This window comes from Saimiri boliviensis, chromosome 1 (assembly GCF_048565385.1).
Source record: "Saimiri boliviensis isolate mSaiBol1 chromosome 1, mSaiBol1.pri, whole genome shotgun sequence".
NCBI lineage: Eukaryota > Metazoa > Chordata > Mammalia > Primates > Cebidae > Saimiri > Saimiri boliviensis.
The window spans coordinates 189,833,874-189,860,070 of NC_133449.1; positions in this window are offsets into that span (position 1 = coordinate 189,833,874).

The window sequence follows — 26,197 nt, forward strand, 5'->3', positions numbered from 1 at the left end:
GTCAGGTTTCTGCAGAGAGATCTACTGTGAGTCTTATGGGCTTCCCTATGTGGGTAACTGAACTTTTCTATCTGGCCATTCTCAGCATTTTTTCCTTCACTTCAACCCTGGTGAATCTGACGATTATGTCTTGGGGTTGCTCTTCTTGAGGAATATAACTTTGTGATGTTCTCTGTATTTTCTGGGCTTGAATGTTGGCCTGCCTTGCTAGGTTGGGGACGTTCTCCTGGATAATATCCTGAAGAATATTTTCCAGCTTGGATTCATTCTCCCCATCACATTCAGGTACACTGATTAAATGTAGGTTAGGTCTTTTCACATAATCCCATATTTCTTGGAGGCTCTGTTCATTTCTTTTCACTCTTTATTCTCTAGTCTTGCCTTCTTGTTTTTATTGAGTTTGTGTTCAATATCTGATATCCTTTCTTCTGCTTGATCAATTTGGCTATTGAAACTTGCGTACACTTCATGAAGTTCTCGTGCTGTGTTTTTCAGCTCCATCAAGTTGTTTATGTTCTTCTCTAAGCTAGTTATTTTAGTTAGCATTTTGTCTAAACTTTTTCAGGTTCTTAGTTTCTTTGCATTGGTTTAGAACATGCTCCTTTAGCTCAGAGAAGTTTATTACCCACCTTCTGAAGCCCACCTCTGTAAATTCATCAAACTCATTCTCTATCCAGTTTTGTTCCCTTGCTGGTGAGGAGTTGTGATCCCTTGGAGGAGAAGAGGCATTCTGGTTTTTGGTGATTTCATTCTTTTTGCACTGGTTTCTTCCCATCCATGTGGATTTTTCTGCCTTTGGTCTTTGAAGTTGGGGTCTCTGAGTGGATGACCTTTCTGTTGATGTTGAAACTATTTCTTTCTGTTTTTTAGTTTTCCTTCTAACAGTCAGGCCTCTCTGCTGCAGGACTGCTGGAGGTCCACTTCAGACCCTGCTTACCTGGGAATCACCTGTAGGGGCTGCAGAACAGTAAGGGTTGCTGCCTGTTCTTTCTTCTGGTATCTTCATCCCAAAAGGGTACCTACCAGATGTCAGCCAGAGTTCTCCTTTATGAGGGGCCTCTTTGGATATACAGGGGTCAGGGAGCCACTTGAGGAGGCAGTGTTCCCCTTATCAGATCTCAAGTGCTATGCTGGGAGCTCCATTGTTCCATGAAAGCTGCTGGACAGGGATGTTTCCATCTGCTGCAGCAGAACTCACAACCACCTCTATTCCAAGGTTCTCTGTCCCGGGAAGGCAGGGCTTTATTTATAAGTCCCTAATGTGCTGCTGCCTTTTTTCAGAGATTCCCTACTCAGCAGGAAGGGAGTCTAGTCACAGTCTGCCTGTAGAGGCATTGCTGAGCTGCTACGGGTTCTGACCAGCTGTTGTGTAAACCTCCTTGTGGTTTTGTTTACACAGGTAAGGTTAGAACTGCCTTGGTAGTGGCAGACTCCCTCAGTAATGGTGAACTGCCTCAGTAATGGCGGATACCCTTCCCCCCACAGAACTTAACCATCTGGGATTGAGGTCAAACTGCTGCTCTGGCTGTGACACTCTCAAGTCAGTGTACTTCAGATGGCTTGTCTACGGGAGTGGGACCTGCTGAGCCAGATCACCTGGCTCCCTGCCTTCAGCCCCCTCTTTTTCAGGGAAATGTGTGACTCTGTCTTGCAGAAGTTCTAGGACTTATGTTTAAATCTTTAATTCATCTGGAGGTAATTTTTGTTTAAGGTGTAAGAAAGGGTTCCAGTATCAGCTTTGTGCATATGGCTGGCCAGTTTTCCCAACACTATTTATTAAATAGGGAATCATTTCCCCATTGCTTGTTTTTGTCCAGTTTGTCAAAAATCAGATGCTTGTAGATTTGTGGTGTTACTTCTAAGGCATGTGCTCTGTTCCATTGAAATAAATGTCTATTTTAGTGCCAGTACCATGCTGTTTTGATTACTATAGATTCGTAGTATAGTTTGAAGTCAGGTAGCATGATGCCTCCAGCTTTTTTTTTTTTTTTTTTTTTTTTTTTTCTGTTTAGAATTGTCTTGGCTATGTGGGCTCTTTTTTGGTGCCATAAGAAATTTAAGAATTTAAGTTTTTTTGTGTTTTGTTTTGTTTTGTTTTGTTTTGTTTTTTGTTTTGTGTGTTTTTTTTTTTTTTTTTTTTAGTTTTGTGAAGAATATTAGTGGTAGCTTGATGGGGATAGCACTGAATCTATAAATTGCTTTGGGCAGTATGACCATTTTCATGGTATTGATTCCTCCTAACCTGAGCATGAAATGTTTTTCCATCTGTTCGTGTCTTCTCTTATTTCCTTGAGCAGTGGTTTGTAGTTCTCCTTGAAGAGGTCCTTCACATCCTTTCTTAGTTGTATTCCTAGGTATTTTATTCTCTTTGCAGCAATTGTGAATGAGAGTTCGCTCATGATTTGGCTCTCTGTTTGTCTGTTATTGATATATAGGAATAATTGTGATTCTTGCATATTGATTTTGTATCCTGAGACTTTGGTGAAGTTGCTTATCAGCTTAGAGACAATTTGACTTCCTCTTTTCCTAATCAAACACTGTTTATGTCTTTTTCTTACCTGATTGCCCTGGCCAGAACGTCCAATACTATGTTAATAGGAGTGGCAAGAGAGGGCATCCTTGCCTTGTGCCAGTTTTCAAAGGGAATGCTTCCAATTTTTGCCCATTCAGTATGATATTGGCTGTGGGTTTGTCATAAATAGCTCTTATTATTTTGAGATACATTCCACTGATACCTAGTTTAATGAGAGTTTTTAGCATAAAGGGCTGTTGGATTTTGTCAAAGGCCTTCTCTGCATTGAAATAATCATGTGGCTTTTGTATTTGGTTCTGTTTATGTGATGGATTACATTTCTAGATTTGCATACATTAAATCAGTCTTGCATCCTAGGGATTAAGCCAATTCATCGTGATAGATAAGCTTTTTGATGTCCTGTTGTATTTGGTTTTCCAGTATTTTAGTGAATATTTTCACATCAATGTTTTCATGGATATTAGCCTGAAATTTTCTTTTTTAGTTGTGTCTCTGCCAGGATTTGGTATCAGGATGATATTGGTCACATAAAATGAATTAGGGAGGATTCCCTCTTTTTTTGTATTGTTTGGAATAGTTTCCCAAGGAATGATACCAGCTCCTCCTTGTATCGCTAGTAGAATTCGGCTGTGAACCCATCAGGTCCTGGACTTTTTTATTTAGTAGGTTATTAATTGCTGCTTCAACTTCAGACCTTGTTATTGTTCTATTCAGGGGTTCAACTTCTTCCTGGTTTAGTCTTGGGAGGGTGTAAGTGTCCAGGAATTTATCACTTTCTTCTTGATTTACTTGTTTATGTGTATAGAGGTGTTTGTAGTAATCTCTGATGGTAGTTTGTATTCTGTGGAATTGGTGATGATATCCCCTTTATCATTTTTTATTGCATCTATTCAATACTTCTCTCTCATGTTTTTATTAGTCTGGCTAGCAGACTTGAAAGAGTGAATGACAGACAAACTATGATTATGCAAATGTGGGTATTTGCCAGACATGTTTTTGAAAACAAATAATGTGGGCTTACTAGTAGTAATGATAAAACGTGGGCTTTCAAAAAAATTGAGAAGTTTGGACAATTTATATTGGCCACTAGAAACTTGATAGCTTTCCAATAATTACAAAATTTTCTGATGTGGTTAATCATAATAAATGTAATTTTTGATATTATATAATGAAATTTGTCAACATTTGGAAGATCTTTATAACTCTGTGAACAAAGGTTTTCTAAATGATAAATGCATGATACCACAGAATGCCTGCCTGTGTAAAAATATATTCAATACACACGACAAACCTTAATAGAGTCAAAAAGTTCATTGATGTGGTTTCAGATTCTGTCTTGCAATTAACCTTTAAGAAACTACTGCTTTTCACGTTGGAGTGTAGTTTCAACTGCAATTATCTGAAAAAGCTATTAAAATACTCTTTCCTTTTCCCTATTCCTGGGAAGGTGCATTGTTTTTCATAGACTTAAACAAAAGTTACCTGTTGCAATATTTTAAATGCAGAAGCAGATATGAGAATACAGGGATCTTTTATTAATGGACATTAAAAAGGTTGCCAAAAATACCACACTTCTAAATCTTTTTTTTGGGGGGGAGGGGAAGGTATAATTTTCATGAAAACATTTTTATGCTATATAGTGGATTATTATTATTTTGAAATGAATGCTTTTTTAATTCTCAGGTTAATTTCTAATGGGTTAAAACTTGGTAAGCATAACCTGCATAAACAAGAGCTCTTTGGGGTCTGCAATGATTTTTATGAGGGTAAAGAGGTTCTGAGACCAGAAAGTTTGAAAATTGCTGTTATAAGTCTTAAGGGAGGAAGCTGGTCTTTTAATTGGGATGAGAGAAAATGTTATTTGTATGTGCATTTCTCTGAAATTGCTTCCCCACCCCGCAAAAAGAGAGGAAACCTTCAGTTCCCTGACTTGGAGCTTTATGATTACATTTTGAGTTTGCAAGTCCTTTAGTTCACTGAGTAGACTTTGCATTAACTTTTAGTTTTCAGTCCTGTGTCACACTCCTCTCCTGCATTCTACTTTGTGATCATAACTCTGGGATCCTTCTGATTTTATTTGTCCACAGAATAGCCTCTGCTTTCCTGTTGAATTTAGGGCTGGAAGCTAGGTACATGCAGTGGTCCACTTTTTGTTTCCATCTGTCTCTTCCTTTATTCTATTGTAGTAGTCCCCACTGCTTCATCCACCTTAATTTTCTAAAAAGTTGTACTTTCTTGGACTCTGGTGATTCCCCTCTTGACATTGTTTTAGGCATGTTCTAGGCTGAATAAAGGCTTCTTTAAAAGGTAACCATGCCCTAATCCCTGGAAATCAGGAATGTTTTCTTATGTGGCAAATACTTTGCAGTTGTGATTAAGTTACCGATCTTGAAATGGGAGATTATCCTGGATATCCAGGTGGGCTCTAAATGCAATAACAAGAATCCTTATGAAAGAGAGGCATGTGGAGATTTTTAACAGGCAGAAGGGGAGAAGAAAATGGGACCGTGAAGGCAAATTGGAATGATGCAGCCCCAAACCAAGGAATGTTGGCAGCCATTAGAAGCTGGAAGAGGTGAGGAACAGCTGCTTCTCTTCCAGAGGGAGCATGGCACTGCTGGAATCTTGATTTCTTCCCAGTGATATTTATTTCAGACTTCTGGCTTCCAGAATTGTGAAGGAATCAATTATTACTGTTACAAGCTACCAAATGTGTAGTCATGTTATAGCAGCTCCAGTAAACAAATAGCAAAGGGTTTTTTGTTTGTTTGTTTTGTTTTGTATTGTTTTCATTTTAGTTTATGCAGTGGGGTTTTGAAAGATAGAGTAGGTAAATATATATAGCCTGTATATGCCAGGTAGAAACGGAAGCTTTTTTTTTTTTTTTTTTTTGAGACGGAGTCGGAGTTTCGCTCTTGTTACCCAGGCTGGAGTGCAATGGCGCGATCTTGGCTCACCGTAACCTCCGCCTCCTGGGTTCAGGCAATTCTCCTGCCTCAGCCTCCTGAGTAGCTGGGATTACAGGCACGCGCCACCATGCCCAGCTAATTTTTTGTATTTTTAATAGAGACGGGATTTCACCATGTTGACCAGGATGGTCTCGATCTCTTGACCTTGTGATCCACCCGCCTCGGCCTCCCAAAGTGCTGGGATTACAGGCTTGAGCCACCGCGCCCGGCCTGAAACAGAAGCTTTTTAATGAGCATCTAACTGCCATGAAGTGAAGCAAGGTTGGGAGAATGAACATTTTACCAGAATATAAATTCTTTTGATAATTCTGGGTATATTAGATGTATTCAGGTGGGGGGGTCCTAGATTTTGGCCACTCTTTTTGAATTCTCCAAAAAGAAAGCACATACAAAGGCCTGTAACTTATCTGGAATTGTTAGAACTAGCCAATGACAAGCACCAATTGTTTATCCAGTCCTAGAACTCGGAAGGGTTAGGGAATCACCAGTTTCAGAAAAAGGGGATGGGTTATATGTCACATTTTATTCTGTTGCTCTGCTGTGGGGAGTTATACAACTTTGTATCTGAGCTGTGTGATCTTTTTCTGATTGCGTTGTGAGCTTTTGCGCAGTTTAAATAAGGGAAGAAAAATTATTGCTTCCCCATCTTTTCCCATGTTTGGTGTTAATGATTGTTCTCACTTACATTGTCTGCATATATACCAAAGATTGTGGGAAGCTGCAAGGGGACATAGGTCAGGGAAACTTGGAGCTGTAGCAACACAGAGTAAGCATTGTGAGGCCAGCGGAGAGATTCCGAATGATGGAAGTGGGCACTGGAAGGTGTGCTTTTCTTTCACAGCCAACAAGGACTTAGGTAGCTCTCACTATTGCGTGTAATTCAGTATCACAGACAATTGGGGAAAAGAGTAACCTTCACCCTGTCCTAACACTTACACAAGGAATTTTAATACACGAGAAATTATAATGCACTTAAAAAAATACATACCTGAAAGGAATCATCTCTGAATTTCTGGAGGTAACAAGAAGGAAGGCAAAAAGTTTAACATCTAGATCTGCAACATTAAAACAAATAAAAGGCTATTATTTAATTGTTTTGAGATGTTATTAGAGAAAGCTCAGAGTTTATAACACAATTGGGATTCAGATATTTTCAGCAAATTAGATTTTTCTTTTCTTCATATGAATAGAACCACTTGGGAATATTTCCTGATAGGTATGGGCCTTTGAAAATAATGATAAATAAAAGATGACAAATAAAAACTAAATTAACAGGATAGAACAAATGGGCAGAATTATATAAGACAGAAGCAGGAAAATGACCAGGTTAGGCAGCATGCCCAGTGGGCTATAATATATCTAATGCTGTTGTTTATAGTACTTCACATGTTCCTGGTAGTCAGTAAAAGTTTAAAACACACTGAGAAACATGTTCTCCAGGAATAAATTTTACTTTTGCCTTCACAGATGCTTGAATATAAAAATTACTGCCTACTAATTCAAAAAACTACTTCCCCTAAATGAACAATTGCCATTAATCAAGTCTTCCCAGCTGCTTAGCAACTTGTAAGTAACTACCAGAGACCAAGAAATGTGTTTACTTTTTTAAAAATCACTGAATTTTAGATAAGCCACTGATTATTGTTTATATGTTTATGATAAAACAGGGGGAAACATTGGGAAATAAGGAAAGGAAGAATCATAGATGAATAATATGTGGAGTTATTAGGGCATAAGTTAACAAATGGCGAGTATACTAAATCCTGGACTTAGAAAATTTACAATTCCTTCTGCTGCTTGCCTTATTCCAGACAGGTCTAATGTTTACAGGTATGGGGGGCGGGGGGGTTGGGGTGAGGGGTGGGGGAGAATGTAAATAAGAGAGAGTAAAATAATAAATGTTAAAAGAAAAAGCAATACAAAGGCATGGATATTGGAATGAACCAAGGAATGACTTTAATTTTAAAAATGCCAATCACGAAGACCCAAAAGGGCCTCAAGTTTGAGTAAGAGATTCTAGCAGCCAGCCATTCAGAAAAAGAGATACATGGGGTGAGGTGTACAAAAGATACAAATGTATTTGTGCCTTTGGAGATGCAGCAGTATTCCTAAGGCTGGGGACAGGCAAGTATTTTCTGAAGTCTTAATAGAAATGTCATCATGTGATATAATGAATGACAATCTTGACAGAGCTTTTCTGTGGTGCTTTGTTGATTGTGCACATCTCAACATAGGTCAGTGGCTTCACACACAGCAACAATTCAGCAAAATCATTTCTACCAAGGGCAGTTACACTATGGACCATGTGTATAGCTGGATGGAAGGACCAGAACTTGCTTCTGAGGCAAAGGTGCTCTGGAAAGGAGTGACTCTCAGAGGTAGCTGGGCTTGCCATGTCTTTCTGACCGTGCTTCTTTAGTGCTTGAGAGTTAAGAAATGACTAAATGCATCTATTTATATGGAGAAGGAATTGGCTTTCTGCATAAAAGCAAAAAAAATGGAATCGACTGAGGCTCACTGTATAAGTTTAAGCAGCCCATAACTTCCCCTTTCCTCGTGAATTATATAATTCTAGATGTGGACCTAGGTAGGCTCTTTATCCTCTAGATGAGCATTATTTATACAACTAAAAACTCAGCGTATGGTTAAAATACAAATATGTTTTAATGATTCTGTCTGAAGACCCAGTGGGGCTAATTCGGAGCCACCCACGTTGCACAACCTCAAAGAGTATCATTTAAATGGAATTTTGTGGGAAGTACCAGGAGTTCCTGGAGTTATGCTACCTAGAGAGTCTGGGAGAATCTTTTGCCAAAGAGTGGCTCTAAGAGTTGCTTTTCTCCAATTTCAAGCAGGGTAAAGTGCATATTAATATTAGAGAAGAGATGACGGTGCTATCTCAAGTAAACCGTCTTTTTTTTTTTTTTTTTTTTTTTGGTCAAGAGAAGAAACAGAATTTCCATCAGTATCTGGCCGAGAAGCAAACACAGCACAGACCAGATATAGGATCCCCTATACCTTCTAGATGCTTTGTTGGCATGATGACTGTTAGACCCTCTGGTATATCTATTTTTCAAATAGGTCAAAACATAACTCATACAAATATAAGCACCTGTCAATAATTTCACTCAACTCATCAATTAGTGCAGTAATCAGTAATATAGAAAGCAGATTCCATGACTCTTTGAGAAACTGGGTATTTATAAGAAATTCAATAAAAGAATGCTAAGATGAGATTCCTAAGTTAGATTGGAAACTTGTTAATGGCCCTAAAGGCAATAAATGATAATATATGGGGTAACTTTTTTCCCACCAGATAGAAATCATTTGCATACAATTTAATACTCTTTTTGCAGAATGAATTGGGTGCAGTCTTGATTCTTATCAGGAGATGTTAGACATCCTAATCACAGCAGAGGTGATTTAGGGCTGGGCTGCCATTGGGTTTTTAATATTAATTTTTATTAACTGGTCCTGAGTGCACACACAAGGCATACTGGATCAGAGACAGACTTCTTAAGCATGTCAGCCCCTGCTGCCCCAGACTTCACCTCTGCGATGATGTGATAAAAGCCAGGCCAAATGTTCTACTGGAGTAGCTGAAGACTTCAGGGGCGGGGGGTGGGGGGGACCAAGAATAATGATTTTTAACTGCTTAAATGGGGAAGGAGATAGCAGTCTCTTCCCCTCCTGAAAGGGCCTCTTTGGAAACATAATAGACCTGAATTCTTACTCCAACTCTTTGGTTTATTAGCAAAATCTCTCCAGCATCCAGAATGCCCTGTATGTCTTGGTTTTTACCACCAAGAAATGTCTCCTAGTTCTGAGGCCTGCTTATTCCTCCTTGAAATGTAAATACCTAGAAAGATGATACTCCAGTCTGGTCAATAACCATTTAACACTCTTTGGGTCTTTTTGGATGAGAGCAATTAGCTCCATCATGAGGGAAACAAATGTTACAGACCTAATCCCTATAGCATGTAAAAAAAATGTTTCTAGGTAAAATGAAAAATAAAAACATTACATATCTTTATAGTGTACACATTTTTTGGAGGGGTGTCTCAGGAGGTTAGAGCTTTTTGCAGGAATGAATATTATAGGTCAGTGGTTCTCAAAATGTGATCCCCAGACCAGCAAAATTCGCATCACTGGGAAGTTTATAGAAATGCAACCTTTTTAGGCATCATATCATCTCAGACTTACTAAATTAGAAACTCTGGGACTGGGGTCAATAGTCTGTTTAATATGTTCTCCAAGTGATTCTGATACAGGCTACAGTTTGAGAATCACTGCTGTAGGCCATGTGTTCATGAGATAGTCTTAATATTTCTCTTTATTTCCTGTTGCTGTCTTTTTGCTCCCTATCATGTGTTGTCAATTCTTTATCAATGAACAAAAAGTCTATCTGCTGCCGTGACAAGATCTACTTTCACTGAAGTGGTTTTAATGGTAAACAGAAAGGGTAAATTTAGATGAAGGAAGTATCTTATTATAATGAAGAGATTATAAGATTTCCGTTTTTGAAGGGCTTTAAAAATTAGATGAACAACTATATAATTTGTATTATTTAAATATGGACATGTGCACAGCAAGGGGCCTGAATCAAATGATTGTGGATTATTTCAGTTTCCTCAAGACAAACAGTATTTGGTAGACCAAATAATAAAGAAATTTTCTAATTGAAGAGCAACTGGGCAGGATCATGTGTGGTAAGATCCACCATGCAGAAAGCGGACTTTGAGTATATTTTATTTTATATTGCATATTCTATCACCAGAACATGTAAGAAACAATAATGACTACACTTAAAAGTTTCATAAGTGTTTTAATGTTTTTGATTGGTTGAAATTTTGGTAGCTATCTCTTGATAGAAAAATTATTTGAAGTGTTCGGTGGTGTGTGACACTTGTTTTCTGGTACTCACAAGGTGTACATGAGAATTCGTTTGCTGTGTAGACAGTGTACTCTCTCACACAAAAGTAGTGCAGTCTTATCAGTAATAACTATAGGAGCTCAGGAGAAACTACCTATTTGCGCGGGTAATCTGCCCTTCTGGAACATTAGTAAATGATATCAGACCATGTAAAATTCTGTTTCTAAAATTCCCAAATGGTTTTTGAAATTCTCTTTCAGCTGTATGAATCTCAGCAAACAGAACATCTAGGATTGATGACAGACAGTTCCAACATTCTTCTTATATTTCCATGAACGGAAGTCTGATTTTCCTGGTTTTCATGACAATGATCAGCAGAATTAACGCATAACAGAGAGTGAACATACGGTAAGGAGCGTGTGATTACTAGCATGGTGTTTCTGTACTGTAGCAGTGGAAATGTGACATTAAAAAAAAAATGTGACAAAGAGAAAAACAAATTTAGCTAACACGATGTTACTTAAAATTAAAAAAGGAATAATCCAGGTTAATATAAATGCTAACAAAGGAACTGGATGCTTCAGAAATAGAGAATGTGTGCTTGTTTGTATCACCCATTTTCATAACGTGGAATTGTTTTTATGAACTGCAGAGTGAACTCCTTGCAGTGCTACACTCCTTGTTGCCTCTGAGATTGGTTTGAAAGGAGCAGTCAGTATTTTTAAAATTGCAGTGTTTATCCAGGTTTCTGAGGTCATTTTGTTGTAGTTTCAATACATATTCCAAATGCGAATGTCTGAATATAAGCAATACACACAAATCTTTTTATTTTTTATTTTTTATTTCCTTTACCCTATGAGGGCTTGTTCTGGAGATGAGGATTTAAAAAAAAAAAAAAAAAAAAAAAAAAAAAAAAAAAAAAAAAAAAAAAAGGACTACCTTGTAAGAAACGTTTCTATGTGGTGACTCAAGTAATTTCTCCTTTTATCTACTTTTCTATTCTGTTACCTGTTTTACTTTGATTTTGAAACTGTTTAACTTACCAAGTTGTGGAGAACCCCTTTAGTTATTTAGTTTAAAGGGACACTATTTGGCTTGGCCTGATGGACTCACAGATCCACAGAAGAAGAAATGCCTGGACATTCATTATCAAATTCTCTGAATAAGGAGAAATGTCTTGGTTATACCTTCTTCAAGACAAAGTCAGTTTAAAACATTTTGTTGAACATGACCCTGCTGGTCTGGCGTATGCTTATGGCAGTACTTTGCTTAAACACAAACCCATTCTTACCGTCTACAAAGGGGAAGGCAGAAGAAGAATCAGCAGTCCTGTGGATTGTGTGTTTCTCACTGCTGTGACATGACATCCCCCTCATCCCCCACAATATGGCCCACATTGTCCCAAGGGCTCTGGCGTTCTTCCATTTATGTCTTCTCTTCTAACTGACCCTGGAATCTTTTCTCATTGGATGATGCTGTTTAACTTCTTACTTTTGATGTGTGTTTGGCGCAACGGGTTAGGGGTGGGATCCCCTCTCTCCATGGGTCTTGCTAAGAACTCAGATGTAGTCCTTTCCTTTTGCTTTCTGTATCCAAGACAGAACACAGGATCTTTTTATTTTAATTGTTTAACAACTAATCATCCATAGGAGTAAAGAAGAGGAATAATAAAATAAGTACACTCAGAGAGGTTAAAAGTACTTAGGAAACCTGACAGTTGCTTCATCCATTTAGGTTCTATCCAAATTCTCCATTTTATTTTATTTTTTTTTTTAATGTATTATTATAAGTTCTAGGGTACATGTGCAGAACATGCAGGTTTGTTGCATAGGTAATGTGCCATGCTGGCTTGCTGCATCCATCACCCCATCATCTACATTAGGTATTTCTCCTAATGCTGTCCCTCCCCTATTCCCCCACCCGCTGATATCACTCTTCTAGCCCCACACCTTCTGACAGGCCCAGTGTATGAAGCTCCCCTACCTGTGTCCACATGTTCTCATTGTTCAACATCCACTTGTAAGTGAGAATATATGGTGTTTGGTTTTCTCTTCTTGTGTTAGTTTGTGGAGAATGATGGTTTCTGGCTTCATTCATGTTCCTGCAAAGGACATAAACTCATCCTTTTTTATGGCTGCATAGTATTCCATACAGTATATGTGCCACATTTTCTTTCTCCAGTCTATCATTGATAGGCATTTGGGTTGGTTTCAAGTCTTTGCTATTGTGAACAGTGCTGCAATGAACACACATGTGCATGTATCTTTATAATAGAATGCTATATAATCCTTTGGGTATATCCCCAGTAATGAAATTGCTGGATCAAATGGTACTTCTATTTGAATATCCTTGAGGAATCGCCACACTGTCTTCCACAATGGTTGAACTAATTTACACTCCCACTAACACTGTAAAAGCATTCCTATTTATCCACATCCTTGCCAGCACCTAAAGTCTCCTGACTTTTTAATGATAGCCATTCTAACTATCGAGATGATTGATATCTCAATGTAGATTTGATTTGCATTTCTCTAATGACCCAAAATGATGTCATATATATATATATATATATATATATATATATATATATATGTGTGTGTGTGTGTGTGTGTGTGTGTGTGTGTGTGTGTATTTGTTGGCTGCATGAATGTCTTCTTTTGAAAAGTATTTGTTAATACCTTTCACCCAATTTTTGGTGAGGTTGTTTTTTTCTTATAAATTTGTTTAAGTTCTTTGTAGATTCTGGATATTAGTTCTTTGTCATATGGGTAGATTGCAAAATTGTTTCCCATTCTGATGGCTGCCAGTTCACTCTAAAGATTGTTTCCTTTGCTGTGCAGGAGCTCTTAAATTTAATTAGATCCCATTTGTCTATTTTGGCTTTTGTTGCCATTGCTTTTGGTATTTTAGTCATGAAGTCCTTGCCTATGCCTATGTCCTGAATGGTATTGCCTAGGTTTTCTTTAAGGTTTTTTATAGTGTTAGGTCTTATGTTTAAATCTTTAATTCTTCAGAGTTAATATTGTATAAGGTGTAAAGAAAGCATTCAGTTTCAGCTTTCTGCACATGGCTAGCCAATTTTCCAAACACCATTTATTTAAATAGGGAATCCTTTCCCTATTGCTTATTTTTGTCCAGTTTGTCAAAGATCAGATGCTTGCAGATGTGTGGTGTTACTTCTGAGGTCTCTGTTCTGTTCCACTGGTTTATATCTCTGTTTTGGTACCAGTACCATGCTGTTTTGATTATGGTAACCTATAGTTTGAAGTCAGGTAGCATGATGCCTCCAACTTTGTTTATTTTGCTTAGGATTGTCTTGGCTATGCAGGCTCTCTTTGGGTTCCATATGAAACTTAGGATTTTTTTCTAGTTCTGTGAAGAAAGTCAATGGTAGCTTGATGGGAATAGTGTTGAATTGATAAATTACTTTGGGCAGTATGGCCATTTTCACAATATTGTTTCTTTCTAATCATGAGCATGGAATGTTTTTCCATCTGTTGTGTCCTCTCTTATTTCCTTGAGCAGTGGTTTGTAGTTCTCTTTGAAGAGGTCCTTTACTTCCCTTGTTAGTTGTAATCCTAAGTATTTTATTCTCTTTGTAGCAATTGTGAATGGGAGTTCACTCACAATTTGACTCTGTTTGTCTGTTATTGGTGTAGAGGAATGCTTGTGATTTTTGCACATTGACTTTATGTTCTGAGATTTTGGTGAAGTTGCTTATCATCTTAAGGAGATTTGGGGCTGAGACGATGGGGTCTTCTAAATAAACAATTAAACCATCTTCAAATAGAGACAATTTGAGTTCTTCTTTTCCTAATTGAATACGCTTTATTTATTTTTCTTGCCTGATTTCTTGGCAGATCTTCCAATACTATGTTGAATAGGAGTGGTGAGAAAGGGCATCCTTGTCTTCTGCCAGTTTTCAAAGGGAATGCTTCTAGTTTTTGCCAATTCAATATAACATTGGCTGTGGGTTTGTCATAAATAATTCTTATTATTTTGAGATTTGTTCCATCCATACCTAGTTTATTGAGATTTTTTAGTATAAAGAGCTGTTGAATTTTGTCAAAGGCCTTCTCTGCATCTATTGAGATAATTATGTGGTTTTTGTCTGTGGTTCTCTTTATGTGCTGGATTACATTTACATATTTGTATATGTTGAACCAGCCTTGCATCCAAGTGATGAAGCTGACTTGATCATGATGGATAAGCTTTTTGAGGTGCTGTTGGATTTGGTGTGCCAGTATTTTATTGAGGATTTTTGCATCAATGTTCATCATGGATATTGGTCTGAAATTTTGTTTTTTAGTTGTGTCTCTGCCAGATTTTGGTATCAGGATGACATTGGTCTCTTAAAATGAGTTAGGGCGATTCCCTCTTTTATGTGTTTCAGAAGGAATGTTAAGCTCCGCCTTGTACCTCTCGTAGAATTGGGCTGTGAACCCATCAGGTCCTGGACTTTTTGGTTGGTAGACTATTAATTTCTGCCTCAATTTCAGACCTTGTTATTGGTCTATTCAGGGATTCAACTTCTTCCTGAGTTATTCTTGGGAGGACGTAAGTGTCAAATCCTCCTTTTTCTTAATGCCGGCTTTGAAAACCAGTTCCACAGTGGTGCATGACACAATGTTTAATGTGCTAGGAACCCAGAAAGCAAATCCTAAGACAGCAAATGAACAAAAGATATTGGCTATGGAATAAATTTACTGAAAACAAGCTCAGCATAAAGATAGAGGGGACACAGAATTGATTATAACATTGATTTCTAAAAATTAACTGAAGTCATCATATAGTAAGATTTCCTAATATATAGCCTATAAAATTTAAAAATGCATTTCTTCACGGAAACAGCAGAATGTAGCCTTACCATGTGCATAAAAATAAAAGGCTGATGTGGTAACTAAAGGTGTCTGGGGATTTCAGTACTGTCATAGCTAAGATTTACAAATATGACATTCTATGCTGCCCTGAGAAAACTGTAATGACTGTCTTGCTGTCTGCTTCCTTGTCCTTCTTACTTGTGTAATTTGTGCAGTTGTATACTATAACTAGCCTTCTCCTTCAAATAATATAGTTTCTATGACTTCTGGGAATATGTTTCCCTGAGGCTACCTGCCACTGAGTTAGGTTCAAGCCTAATATTGTGTTCCTCCTTAGGAAAGAAACTAATAATGCTGACTATAAACTGAAGAGTTTGTGTCTGACAGCTTTAAATTAAGAAAATGAGTATTTTTTAAACAGTAACTCTTGGTATGAAGGAAGTAATTTTGGGCTACAAATGGATAATTAGTAAAATCCACTCTCTTCTGTAGTTTTGTTGCAAGAACCTGCTCCTGTTTGTCTCTTATTTGTGTATAGGAATGCCTGTGATTTTTGCACATTGATTTTGTATCCTGAGACTTTGCTGAAGTTGCTTATCAGCTTAAGGAGATTTTGGGCTGAGACAATGGGGTCTTCTAAATATACAATCATGTTGTCTGCAAATAGACAATTTGAGTTCCTCATTTCCTAATGGAATATCCTTTCTTTCTTCTTCTTGCCTGATTGCCCTGGCCAGAACATCCAATACTATGTTGAATAGGAGTGGCGAGAGAGGGTATCCTTGTCTTGTGCCAGTTTTCAAAGTGAATGAAAAGAAAAGTGGAAATTAAATCTACAACCCATATTCTTAAGCTCCTGGTGTGCCTATGGTACATTTTCCTCACTATAAATGGAAAGGTAAGATGATATTTCTTGCCTTAGGTTTCTCTTCAGCTTCCCAGAGCACTAGGCTCCCTAGGATGATGAAGCAGGATACAGGAAAGACCTGAGTTTGGCTTCCCGTGCTGGGGATTGCCATAGAACATACCTCCTGGGGTTATTGTAGGATTTAGTGAAATATACGTGTAAGACTCTCAGCACAGAGCTGCACTGAATATAGGTAGTCACCTCTCACTCTATGTTAATTTTTTTTTTCCTCAAGAGAAGAGGATACATGTCTTCTGGGCTGGATCTAGAAATGTTTCCATGTAACTATTATTTAGTAAGGTGCTGGAAGGAAAAAACTTTATGATTCATTATTACCTTGCTCTTGAACTGTTTCTGTCTGCTCTCCCTTCTACACCACAAGAAACACTTTCAGACACATCCCATGGTTTTCTAGTCATATTTAGGAATTGGAGCAAATCTCATTTTCAGGTATTAGATATTTTGGTTTTATCTAAATGCAAACTTCTGTCTCTTACCCAATTAAAAATTTTCTTCTTTCCCAGCCTTTTCCTGCCCCAGGCTTGGAAGGCAAATCACAGTAGAAAAGAGGGGCAGAGTTTTTGCCCTTTGATCATCCCTCCTTGGATTTTTCACTCCGTCCGTATCCTTGAAATGGTTTCTGACTCTTGCAGGGTGAGAGGGAGAAGGGAGAGAGGAGAGAGAATGGGACATGATAGTCTAAACTGAATGAGCGGGTGTTGCTGTCCCTACATGGCAGTTGCCCAGATGCTTTTCTTCTCCCAGGCTGCTTTGGGGGTTTCTTAGGAAGCTTCAGTGTGGGGAACCTTCCATCTGCAATTTCTTGATGTAGGTAATATTTTTCTTTCTTTTTTGTTTTTTTCAATTGTAATCATTTTATTTTTGGTTATTCTTTTCTGGTCTGGGAAGCCCTTGCCCTCTCTCCCTACCTCTCTCCAAGGCACAAGGCCCAGCTGTCTTTTCTGTTGGCCAGACAACTTTCCATTATTAGTCTCTGAATTTTATTTAAAAATCCTAAAATCGAGTGGAACCGAGAGGTCTATGTCATTTCTTGGCTCTTTGAGAAATAAAGGTGGAAGTTTAGATGCCCTCCCATCTAAAAGCTCTATGAGGGAGAGCAGTGTGCATGTTTTATTCTTCTTTGAAGTACAAAAGGGTAGCGTGATGCTTCTAGCTTTGTTCTTTTGCTTAGGATTGTCTTGGCTATGTGGACTCTATTTTGGTTCCATGTGAACTTTAAGATTTTTTTTTTTTCCATTTCTGTGACGAAGGTCATTGGTAGCTTGATGGGTATAGCACTGAATCTATAAATTACTTTGGACATTATGGCCATTTTCACAATATTGATTCTTCCTAACCATGAGCATGGAATGTTATTCCATCTGTTTGTGTCCTCTCTTATTTCCTTGAGCAGTGGTTTGTAGTTCTACTTGAAGAGGTCCTTCATATCCTCTGTTAGTCGTATTCCTAGGTATTTTATTCTCTTTGTACCAATTGTGAATGGGAGATCACTCATGATTTGACTCTCTTTGTTATTGCTGTATAGGAATACTTGTGATTTTTGCACATTGATTTTGTATCCTGAGACTCTGGTGAAATTGCTTATCATCTTAAGGAGATTTGGGGCTGAGACCATGGGGTCTTCTAAATATACAATTATGTCATCTGCAAATGGAGACAAATTGACTTCCTCTTTTCCTAATTGAATACCCTCTATTTCTTTTTCTTACCTGCTTGCTCTAGCTAGAACTTCCAATACTATATTGAACAGGAATGGTGAGAGAGGGCACCTTTGTCTAGTGCCAGTTTTCAAAGGGAATGCTCCTAGTTTTTGCCCATTCAGTATCATATTGGCTGTGAGTCTGTCCAAAACAGCTTTTATTATTTTGAGATACATTCCATTAAAACATAGTTTATTGAGAGTTTTTAGCAGAAAGCGCTGTTCTATTTTGTCAAACGCCTACTCTGCATCTATTGAGATGATCATTTGGTTTTTTTCTTTGGTTCTGTTTATGTGTTGCATTATGTTTATAGATTTGCATATGTTGAGGCAGCCTTGCATGCCCGGGATGAAGCCTACTTGATCGTGATGGATAAGCTTTTCGATGTGCTGTTGCATTTGGTTTGCCAATATTTTATTAAAGATTTTTGTATCTATGTTCATGATGGATATTGGCCTGAAGTTGCCTTTTTCAGTTGTGTCTTCTCAGATTTTGGTATAAGGAAGATAGAGCCTTGGAAGTAACACCACACACCTACAACCATCTGATCTTTGACAAACCTGACAAAAGCAAGCAATGGGAGAAGGACTCCCTGTTTAATAAATGGTGTTAGAAAAACTTCCTAGCCATGTGCAGAAGCTGAAACTGGACCCCTTCCTTTCCCTTTACATAAAAATTAACTCCAGATGGATTAAAGATTTAAACATAAGAACTAACACCATAAAAACTCTAGCAGAAAACTTAGGCAATACCATTCAGGACATAGGCCATAGGCAAGGACTTCATGACTGAAACACCAAAAGCAATGGCAAAAAAAGCCAAAATAGACAATGGGATCTAATTGAACTTAAGAGCTGCACAGCAAAAGAAACAATCATCAGGGTGAACTGGCAACCATTGTGAAAGACAGTGTGGTGATTCCTCAAGGATCTTCAAACAGAAATACCATTTGATCCAGCAATCCCATTACTGGGCATATACCCAAAGTATTATAAATCATTCTATTATAAAGACATAAGCACACGTATGTTCCTTGCAGCACTGTTTACAATAGCAAAGACCTGGAACCAACCCAATGCCCATCGATGATAGACTGGACAGGGAAAATGTGGCACATATACACCATGGAATACTACACAGTCATAAAAAATGATGAGTTTATGTCCTTTGTAGGGGCACAGATGAATCTGAAAACCATCTTTCTCAGCAACTGATACAGGAAAAAGAACACCTAACACTGCATGTTCTCACTTATAAGTGGGTGTTGAATAATGAGAACATATGGATAGAGGGAGGGGAACATCACATACTTGGGTCTGTTGGGGGTTGAGGGGCTAGGATGGGGTGGGTGGAGAGATTGGGAAGGAATAACATTGGAAGAAATGCCTGATGTAGGTGATGGGTGGATGGAGGCAGCCAATCACCATGGCATGTGTATACCAGGCAACAATCCTGCAAGATCTGCATATATACTACAGACCTAAAAGTATAATTTTTTTAAAAAAAGTGCAAAATAGAACCAAGTGTACTTCCAACCTGACCCATTTCAACCTGCCTGCCTTCCTGATTTTTTTTTTTTTTTCTTCTTGCATGACTTATCTAGATGAGCAGTTCCCTAGCTTGAGCAAGCATCAGAATCACGTGCAGGGCTTGTTAAGCCACACATTTCTGCATCCCACCTACAGAGATTCTGTTTCAGCAGATCTGGGGTTGGGCTTAATAATTTGCATTTCTTTAATTACCCAGGTGATACTGGTCTGCAAAGTACACTCTGAAAACTACGTGTCTAGAGCAGTAGTTTGTCACCTATGGCTACTTTAGAATTATCTAGGGGAGCTTTTTATAAAAGATCACTGTCAGATCCCAGTCCTAAAAATACTCATTTAGTTGATTTAGGGGTAAGGGATGAATAACTGCAGATCTAAAACTCTCTCCAGGTGATGCTCCCAACTCTGCTGCAGGCCTTATGGGAAGCTGTTTAAGTGTTAGGTTTCTTTTTTAAAAAACACTTTTATTTTAGGTCTGGGGGTACATGTGAAGGTTTGTAACAGAGGAAAACATGTGCCATGGGTGTTGGCTGTACATATTATTTCATCCCCCAGATATTAAGCCCAGTACCCAATAGTTACTTTTCTGCTTATCTCCCTCTCCCAATCTTCCACCATCAAGTGTATATTTTTCCTTGTGTTCATAAGTTCTTATTATTTATTTCCCAATTATAAGTAAGAACATGTGGTATTTGGTCTTCTGTTCTTGCATTAGTTTGCTAAGGATAACAGCTTCCAGCTCCATCCATGTTCCCACGAAAGACATGATCTCATTCTTTTTTCAGAAAGCGTAGTATTCCATGGTGTATATGTACCACATTTTCTTTACTCCATCTGGCATTAATGGGCATTTATGTTGATTCCATGTCTTTGCTATTGTAAATAGTATTGCAATGAACATTTGTATGCATGTGTCTCTATGATAGAATTATTTACATTCCTTTGGGTATATACCTAGTAATGGGATTGCTAGGTCAAATAGTAGTGCTGCCTTTAGCTCTTGGAGGAACTGCCATAATGGTTTCTGTAATGGTTGAACTGATTTACACTTCCATTAACAGTTTATAAGTATTCTCATTTTTCTACAACCTCACTACCAACAGTTATTTTTTGACTTTTTAATAGTAGTCATTCTGACTGGTGTGGGATAGTATCTCATTGTGGTTTTGATTTGCATTTCTCTAATGATCAGTGATACTAAGCTTTTTTTGTATGCTTGTGGGCTGCATGCATGTCTTCTTTTGAGAAGAATCTGTTCATGTCCTCTGCTCACTTTTTCATGTGGTTGTTTTATTCTTGTAAATGTATTTAAGTTAGTTACAGATGTGGAATATTAGACCTTTTTCATATACATAGTTTGCAAATATGTTCTCCCATTCTGTGAATTATCTGTTTATTCAGTTAATAGTTTCTCCTGCTGTGCAGAAGCTCTTAAGTTTAATTAGATCCCACTTGTCAAGTTTTGCTTTTTTTGTGATTGCTTTTAGTGTCTTTGTCATGAAATCTTTGCCCATTCCTGCCTTCAGGATGGTATTGCTTAGGTTGTCTCCAGGGTTTTTTTTTTTAGTTTTGGATTTTAGCTTTAGATCTTCACTGCCTGGCCTCCCCCACTGACCCCCATCCCCTTGCAGAGACAGAGTCTTGCTCTTTCACCCAGGTTGGAGTGCAGGGATGTGATGCTGACACACTGCAACCTCCCAACCTCTACCCCTTGGGTTCAAGAGATTCTTGTTCCTCAGCCTCCTGAGTAGCTAGGATTGCAGGCATGTGCCACCATGCCCAGATTTTCTGTTTGTTTTTTGTATTTCAGTAGAGATGGAGTTTTGCCATGTTGGCCAGGCTGGTTAAACTCCTAGCCTCAAGTGATCTGCCCACATCAGCCTCCCAAAATACTGGGATTACAGTCATGAGTGACTGTGCTCAGCTTGCATTTAAGTCTTCAATCCATCTTGAGTTGATTTTTGTGTATGGTGTAAGAAAGGGGTCCAGCTTTCATCTTCTGCATATAACTAGCCAGATATTCAAACACCATTTATTGAATAGGGAGTCTTTTCCCCATTGCTTGTCAGTTTTGATGAAGATCAGATGGTTGTAGATGTGCAGCCTTATTTCTGGGCTCTCCTTTTTGTTCCATTGGTTGATATGCCTGTTTTTGTACCAGTACTATGCTGTTTTGTTTACTGTAGCTTTGTAGTGTAGTTTGAAATCAAGTAACGTAATGCCTTCAGCTTTCTTATTTTTGTGACTGATTATTCATGCTTTTTGTTTGTTTGATATAAATTTTAAAATAGTTTCTTTCTTGTTCTGTGAAGAATGTCGTTGGTAGTTTCATAGGAATAGCATTGAATCTATAAATTGCTATGGGCAGTATAGCCATTTTAATATTAATTTTTCCTATCTGTGAGCATCAACTGTATTTTCATTTGTGAATTCTCTGATTTTTTTTGAGAAGTGTTTTGTAATTCTCATTGTAGAATTCTCATTGTAATTTTTATTGTAGAATTTCACTTCCCTGGTTAGCTATAATCCTAGATATTTTATGCTTTTGGGGGCAATTGTGAGTGGAATTGCCTTTCTTATTTGGCTCTCAGTTTGGCTGTTGCTGGAGTAAAGGAATATTAGTGACTTTTGTTCATTGATTTTGTATCCTGAAACTTTGCTGAAGTTGTTTATCAGCTAGAGGAGCTTTTGGGCCAAGAAACTAAGGTTTTATAAATATAGAATTATGTTGTTTGCAAAACCAGATTGTTTGATTTCCTCTCTTTATATTTGATTTCCTCACTTTGTACAAATGCCCTCTCTCTTAGTCCATTCTCACACTGCTAATAAAAACATACTCAATACTAGGTATTTTTTTTTTTGTTATTGTATTTTAAGTTGTGGGATACATGTGCAGAACATGCAGGTTACATAGGTATACATGTGCCATGGTGGTTGGCTGCATCCATCACCTTGTCATCTACAATAGTTATTTCTCCTAATGTTATATCTCCCCTAGACCCCAGCCACCAACAGTCCCTGGTGTGTGATGTTCCTCTCTCTATGTCCATATGTTCTCATTGTTTAATTCCTACTTATGAGAACACGTGGTATTTGGTTTTCTGTTCTTGCATTAGTTTGCTGAGAATGATGGTTTCCAGCTTCATCCATATCCCTGCAGAGGACATGAACTCATCCTTTTTATGGCTGCATAGTATTCCATAGCATATATGTAAGACATTTTCTTCATCCAGTTTATCATTGATGGGCATTTGGGTTGGTTCCAAGTCTTTGCTAATGTGACATGTGAAAAGTGCTGCAATAAACATGCATGCACATGTGTCTTTATAACAGAAAGATTTATAATCCTTTGGGCATATACCAAGTAATAAGCTTGCTGGGTCAAATGGTATTTCCAGTTCTAGATCCTTGAGAAATTGCCACACTGTCTTCCACAATGGTTGAACTAATTTACATTGCCACCAACGGTGTAAAAATATACACCATGGAATATTATGCAGCCATGAAAAACGATGAGTTTGCATCCTTAGTAGGGACATGGGTGAACCTGGAAACCATCATTCTCAGAAAGCTGACGCAAGAGCAGAAAATCAAACACCGCATGTTCTCACTCATAGGCGGGTGTTGAACAATGAGAACACATGGACACAGGGAGGGGAGCACTACACGCTGGGGTCCATTGGGGGGAAATGGGGAGGGACGGGGACGTGGGGATGTGGGAATAGATAGCATGGGGAGAAATGACAGATACAGGTGAGGGGAAGGAAGGCAGCAAACCACACTGCCATGTGTGTACCTATGCAACAATCTTGCATGTTCTTCACATGTACCCCCAAACCTAAAATGCAATAAATAAAATAAAATGAAAATAATAAATAAATTAATTAATTTTTTTTAAAAAGTTCCTATCTCTCCACACCCTCTCCAGCATCTGTTGTCTTCTGATTTTTTAATGATCACCATTCTAACTGTCATGAGATGGTATCTCAATGTGGTTTTGATGCATTTCTCTAATGACCCATGATGATGAGCTCTTTTTCCTATGATTGCTGGCTGTATAAATGTCTTCTTTTGAAAAGTGTTTGTTCATACCCTCCGCCCAATTTTTGATGTGTGGGTTTTTTTTCTTATAAATTTGTTTAAGTTCTTTGTAGATTATGGATATTAGCTCTCTGTCAGATGCAAAAATGTACTCCCATTTTGTAGGTTGCCTGTTCACTCTGATGATAGTTTTTTTTTTCTTTCTTGGCTGTGCAGAAGCTCTTAAGTTTAATTAGATCCAATTTGTCTGTTTTGGCTCTTGTTGCCATTGCTTTTGGTGTTTTCTTCATAAAGTCTTTGCCTATGCCTATGAACTGAATGGTATTTCCTAGGTTTTCTTCTAGGGTTTTTATGGTGTTAGTTCTTATGTTTAAATCTTTAATCCATCTGGAGTTAATTTTTGTATAAGGGGTAAGGAAGAGATCCAGTTTCAGCTTTCTGCACATGGCTAGCCAGTTTTCCCAACATCATTTATTAAATAGGAAATCCATTTCCTATTGCTTGTTTTTTGTCAGATTTGTCAAAGTTCAGATGCTTGTAGATGTATGGCATTATTTCTGAGGCCTCTGTTCTGTTTCATTGGTGTATATCTCTGTTTTGGTACCAGAACCATGCTGAATGATTACTGCAGCCTTGTAGTATGGTTTGAAGTCAGGTAGCATGATGCCTCCAGCTTTGTTATTTTTGCTTAGGATTGTACTGGCTCTGTGGGTTCTTTTTTGGTTCCATATGAAGTTTAAGGTGTTTTTTTCCAATTCTGTGAAGAAAATCAATGGTAGTTTGATGAGGCTAGCACTGAATCTATAAATCACTTTGGGCAGTATGGCCATTTTCTAGATATTGATTCTTCCTAACCATAAGCATGGAATGTTTTTCCATCTGTTTGTGTACTCTCTTATTTCCTTGAGCAGTGGTTTGTATTTCTCCTTAATGATGTCCTTCACCTCTCTTGGTAGTTGTATTCCTAGGTATTTTATTCTCTTTGCAGCAATTGTGAATGGGAGTTCACCCATAATTTGGCTTTTTGTCTGTTACTGGTGTCTAGGAATTCTTGTGATTCTGCACATTGATTTTGTATCGTGAGACTTTGGTGAAGTTGCTTATCAGCTCAAGGAGATTTGGGATTGAGACAATGGGGTCTTCTAATTATACAATTATGTCATCTGCAAATAGAGACAATTTGACTCCCTCTTTTCCTAATTGAATACCCTTTATTTCTTTCTCTTGCCTGATTGTCCTAGCCAGAACTTCCAATACTATGTTGAATAGGAGTGGTAAGAGAGGGTATCCTTGTCTTCTGCCAGTTATCAAAGGACATGCTTCCAGCTTTTGCTCATTCAGTATGATATTGGTGGTGGGTTTGTCATAAATAGCTCTTAATTATTTTGAGATATTCCATCAATACCTACTTTATTCAGAGTTTTCAGTGTAAAGGGCTGTTAAATTTTGTTGAAGGCCACCTCTGCATCTATTGAGATAATTATGTGGTTTTTGTCTTTGGTTCTGTTTATGTGATGGATTACAGTTACATATTTGTATATGTTGAACCAGCCTTGCATCCCAGTGATGAAGCCAACTTGATCATGATGGATAAGCTTCTGGATGTGCTGTTGGATTTGGTGTGCCAGTATTTTATTGAGGATTTTTGCATCAATGTTCATCATGAATATTGGCCTGAAATTTTCTTTTTTGGTTTTGTCTATGCCAGGTTTTGGTATCAGGATGATGTTGGTTTCATAAAATGAGTTAGAGAGAATTAGTTTCAGAAGAAATGGTACCAGTTTCTCTTTGTACCTCTGATAGAATTCAGCTGTGAATCTGTAGGGTCTTGGACTTTTTTTGGTTCATAGGCTGTTAATTGCTGCCTCAATTTCAGACCTTTTTATTGGTCTATTCAGGGATTCAACTTCTTCCTGGTCTTGGGAGTGTGTAAGTGTCCATGAATTTATCAGTTTCTTCTAGATTTACTGGTTTATTTGCATATCTCTGATGGTAGTGTATTTCTGCAGGATCAGCGGTAATATCCCCTTTATCATTTTTTTATTGCATCGATTCAATTCTTTTCTCCTTTCTTTTTTGTTAGTCTGGCTAGCAGTCTATTTTTCAAAAAACCAGCTCCTGGAGTTAGTGACTTTTTTTTTTCATCTTTTTTTTTTTTCTTTTTTTTTTTTTTTTTTTTTTTGAGATGGAGTTTTGCTTTTGTTTCCCAGGCTGGAGTGCAGTAGCTTGATCTTGGCTCAGTGCAACCTCCTCCTCTCAGGTTCAAGTGCCTCAACCTTCTGAGTAGCATGGAATAGCAGTGTCTACCACTATGCCCAGGTAATTTTTTTGTATTTTTAGTAGAGATGTGATTTCACCATATTGGTCAGGCTGGTCTTGAACTCCTGACCTCTGGTGATCCACACAACATGGCTTCCCAAACTGCTGGGATGACAAGTGTGAGCCACTGCACCTGGCCAACTTATTGATTTTTTTTTGAAGGGTGTGTGTGTGTGTGTGTGTGTGTGTGTGCGTGTGCATGTGTGTGTATCTTCTTCAGTTCTGCCCTGATCTTAGTTATTTCTTGTCTTCTGCTAGCTTTTGAATTTGTTTGATCTTGCTCCTCTAGTTCTTTTAATCATGATGTTAGGGCGTCTTTCCTGGCTTCTGTTGTGGGCATTTAGTGTTATAAATTTCCCTTTACACACTGTTTTAAATGTGTCCCAGATATTCTGGTGCATTGTCTTCATTCTCATTGGTTTTGAAGAACATCTTTATTTCTGCCTTCATTTCATTATTTATCCAGT